This window comes from Trichechus manatus, unplaced genomic scaffold (genome assembly GCF_000243295.1).
Source record: "Trichechus manatus latirostris isolate Lorelei unplaced genomic scaffold, TriManLat1.0 scaffold00161, whole genome shotgun sequence".
Lineage (NCBI taxonomy): Eukaryota > Metazoa > Chordata > Mammalia > Sirenia > Trichechidae > Trichechus > Trichechus manatus.
Genome location: NW_004444097.1, coordinates 6,224,525 through 6,229,012, shown reverse-complemented (window position 1 = coordinate 6,229,012; position 4,488 = coordinate 6,224,525). Strand labels below are relative to the sequence as shown.

General features: G+C 45.5%; 1 pseudogene; it reads right to left on the bottom strand.

Moving 5' to 3' along the window:
* Positions 1 to 3,483: 3,483 nt before the first annotated feature.
* The window catches only part of LOC101358876 (protein Shroom3 pseudogene), a 4,317-nt pseudogene continuing 3,312 nt past the window's right edge, over positions 3,484 to 4,488 (bottom strand).

Here is a 4,488-nt window from a genome sequence, read left to right as displayed (position 1 = left end):
TCTCAGCAGTTATGGGTGGTTTGGCATATTTTTTCAAATGCAAATCTGAGTGGGACTCAGATTTTCAACCTAAGGTCCCCACTCTATACACAGGGCTACTGCATTCAAACAACCCCGTGTTTCCCTTGGGCAAATCCTAGTTCCCCTTTTAGCATATCCAATCAAGTATTGACGGAAGACAGAGTTGCACACTTTCTGCAATCTATAATACCGAATGTTCATTTCTCCCCCACGTGTCTGTCAGTTTGTCATGTTGCAGGGACTTGTGTGTTGCTGTAATGCTGGAAGCTATACCACCGGTATTCAAATACCAGCAGGGTCACCCATGGTGGACAGGTTTCAGCTGAGCTTCTTCCAGACTAAGACAGACTAGGAAGAGGGACCCAGTGGTATACTTCTGAAAAGAATTAGCCAGTGAAAACCTTATGAATAGCCGCAGAACATTGTCTGATATACTGTTGGAAGATGAGCTCCTCAGGTCAGAAGGAACTCAAAAGACGACTGGGGAAGAGCTGCCTCCTCAAAGTAGAGTTGACCTTACTGACATGGATGGGAGTCAAGCTTTCAGGACCTTCATTTGCTGATGTGGCACAACTCAAACTGTGAAGAAACATCTGCACACATCCATTAATAATACAACTTCTATTCAAATTTATGCACCAATGAACCAAGGCTAAAGATGAAGAAACTGAAGATTTTTACCAACTTCTGCGGTCTAAAATTTATTAAACATGCAATCAGGATGCATTGATAATTACTGGTGATTGGAATGAGAAAACTGGAAACAAAGAAGAAGGATTGGTAGTTGGAAAATATGGTCTTGTTAATAGAAATGATGCCAGAGATCGCATAATAGAATTTTGCAAGACCGATGACTTCTTCACTGCAAATACCTTTTTTCAACAACATAAATAGTGACTATACCTGTGGACCTTGCCAGATAGAGTACACAGGAATCAAATCGACTACATCTGTGGAAAGAGACAATGGAAAAGCTCAATATCATCAGTCAGAACAAGGCCAGGGGCCCACTGCAGAACAGACCATCAATTGCTCATATGCAAGTTCAAGTTGAAATTGAAGAAATTAGAACAAGTCCACGAAAGCCAAAGTACGACCTTGAGTATACCCCCACCTGAATTTAGAGACCATCTCAAGAATGTGCCTTAGAAGCAGGGATGGTGAGACTATGTCTTTCGTACTTTGGACATGTTATCAGGAGGGATCAGTCCCTGGAGAAGGACATCATGCTTGCTAAAGTAGAGGGTCAGCAAGGAAGAGGAGGACCCTCAATGAGATGGATTGACATAGTGACTGCAACAAGGGGCTCAAGCATAACGATTGTGTGACCCTATTCAGCATGTTTTCTCCCTATTCAACATGTTTTCTCCTTTTCAAAATGAGCAAATTAGAGCTTGACATGACTCACGCCATAATAAGCCTATAAATTTCTTTTTCCTTTGCTGTCTCCCTTTTTCGCATACCTTCGTTAATGGTTTTGTTTTGCACATACCTTTGTTAACTACTCTGTTTTATGACTTAGAATCCCCCACAGGAAGATTAGAGCCCAGATGTTAGAAACATATATCTTTAGCCTGATAAGGAAATGTCCAGTTCCCTATCTCTTTAGTATGATAAAGAGTCTCTTGTAATTATCTTGGAGTGAATAACAACACTTCTAACCTTTGTAAAAATCATATATAAGCTCTAATGTAAAAATGCTTTTTGGGACTCCCTAAGGACAGCCTGAGTTGCTGTGGGGTCCCCAGTGGTGTACACTTCCTGAATTAAAAATTTGCTCTCTCTTTCTGACTTGGAGTGTGTTTCATTGGCTCGACTGCTCCAGGGCATGAACCCTATTTGGGTAACAGTGAGGATAGTGCAGGACCGGGCAGTGTTTGGTTCTGTTGTATAGGGGGTTGCTATGAGTCGGAACTGACTCGACGGCACCTAACAACAACAACCATGATTTCTAGCATACATTTAGGTCTGCTTTACATTAGATAGGAGAAACATGCAATGTCCATAGTACATTCAGATAAATGCATAATCCTAAACACATAACCCTCTTAAAAATTTCCAGTTTAGTCTTCTCTACATCTGAACTATCTTCCCATTCATATGCATATGGGCCTCTGGCTGAGAAGAACCAGAAGACCCTGGCCCCCTATCAATCATCCTGCTTATCTGGCCTGTCTTTTGCCCCAGGCCACCCCAGGTGCAGCTTTTCAGCAATTCCAGGTAACAACAACCAAAGTAATTGTCTATGAATCAAAAGTCTTAGTTCCCAAGCCCCTTGGTTCTTTCTCCTACAAAGTCCAATGCTTTCATGAGTCTGGAGCCATTGCAGAGAATCTCTTTTCTAACACCAACTGAAAAAAATGGCTTGAGGACAGTGTATGACCTCCTCTTACTTCACAAGGGGAAAGGAGAATCAAGATCAACAGCCCAAGGCTGATTCCCATGAGGTGAAGTTCAGACAAGCCTCCTTTCTCTGCCATCTTTACTAATTCTAACACCAACTGTCCCTCCCACAGCACTGTCTATTAGGTTTGATAATTCATTGCAATGGCCACACAGAACTCACAAACCATACTCACAATTATGGGGTTTATTAGGGAATTAACAGTTACAATTCAGGCTCAATAACACTCAGGATACAGTCCTTTCATCAGGATAGCCTCTCCCCAGCTGTGCTTGCAGGCACACCTCCCGGTAGCCCTCAGTCTCTGCCCAAAGGCACTCAGCTTCCTCTCTCCATGGGCCAGGAAGACTACCATGCCGTCTCCTGCTGACAGGTCTCTGCTGCTGTGTCTCTCCTGCTGGTCTCTCCTTCCTCGGTGGTGGTGGGTTCCTCCTCTCTGCTCTGGAATTGGCTCTAAGGCAAAAGTGACCAATCCCCTTGGTAGACCACAATTACCCTATCACACAATCACCTGGGTGGGAGTTACAAGACCATGGCTAGAAAGGCTATACACAAAGTAATTAATCAATAATCAATCGCACCACTGCTGCTGATACGAGACTCCTCGGAAGCTTTGTTTTTCAGCTGTGACTCACACAGAGCTTGGGGAGGTGGTGCAGGAAAGTCATCCACGCTATTCCCTGGGGTTTCCAGGCTCAGTGTGAGACAGAATCCCCACAGTGCTGTATTCTTTACCTGGCTTCCTCCCCTACAGTGTTGTATTGCAAAATTCTTTCCTTTGTGGGGCTCCTCCCCCCTCAGCTTTGCATTTTAATCCTGCTTTTGCTAGGAGGTCATATGTAAACCCCATTTCGCCTGCATAGTATGATTAAGAATGTTGCCGACATAACTTGTATGAACTCTCTACTTGTAAACCCCTTTAAAAGTAACCTGCCTGCCCACCCTTTGTAAGCAGTCTTGGCAGCAGTAAGTGCCAACTGACTCCATTTCCTTTTACAATGAAATAAAGATGCCTTTCTTGTTCTCCCACCTCAGTCTTGTTTATTGGCCAATAGGAGTCATGCCACGTAAGAACCTGAGGTTTCCAACCTGCTAACAAGTGGAGGAGGTGGGGGTGGGGGAAGAGCTTCAAGTGTGGGGTTGGAAGTGGCACTGGGTTGCAAGTCTTTCACAAATACTTCTTCATCATAATCCTCCTGAGGTAGTGAGGAGGACTGCAGGACCAACTCAGATGTTCAGAGGGAGATCCTCCCTGGACGTCTTGGGTCCCCAACAGGTGTGTCTGTCTCAGAAGTCCTGCTTGACCTTGGAAGACCGCTGTTTTTTATAGCACTTCAGTTTTACAAACTCTGGCCACAAGGATTCCTCATGAAAGCTGTCCTCTCGGACTGTGTAGGCACATTTTACTCAAGGAAGAGGAGGCCTCTGAGGCAGCAAGAACTTTTTCCTCATCCCCTCCTCTATCCCATTCTCTGGGCTGGTGTATTCCAGGCCTCTAGGACTTGGAGGCTGGGTCAGGCTGGGACCGTTGCTTTGGGAGGTTATTGTAGGGATGCAGGGTGAAAGAGGCTGTCGCCTTACCTGACTGTCCTTCTCAGCCTGCTAGTTGGCAGCAGCCTGTGAGCAGTAGGTAGAAGGCACAGTGGAAGGCAGAGTAGAGCTGAGTGTGGTCAGTGGTCCCATCCTGGTGTCTGTGAAATGGTCCTGCATTCCTGCTGGTGGTAGCCTGGGGAAAGGTGTCCTGCTAGCTTGTCTCTAAGGGTCGAGGATTCCAGGACATTCAGTGGGAACTGAGGGGCCACCAATTGCTTTGCAGCCTGCCCCTCCCCAAGAAGGGTTAGGATGGTGTGTGAACAGTGGCATCTCTTCACAGCCTTTTTCTGAACAACTGAGTGACCTAGATCCAGGGCCAGCCAAGGAGCATGGATCCTTCACAAGAAGACCAAAGCTACTGTTGTTCCTCAAAAGTATATCCTGGTGCTTTTTGTCTGCAGTGGGAGATGACCTGGAGTGCACATGGATAGGGAAAGCCAGGACATCCAAGCACTCCAACAGGTCCTTGG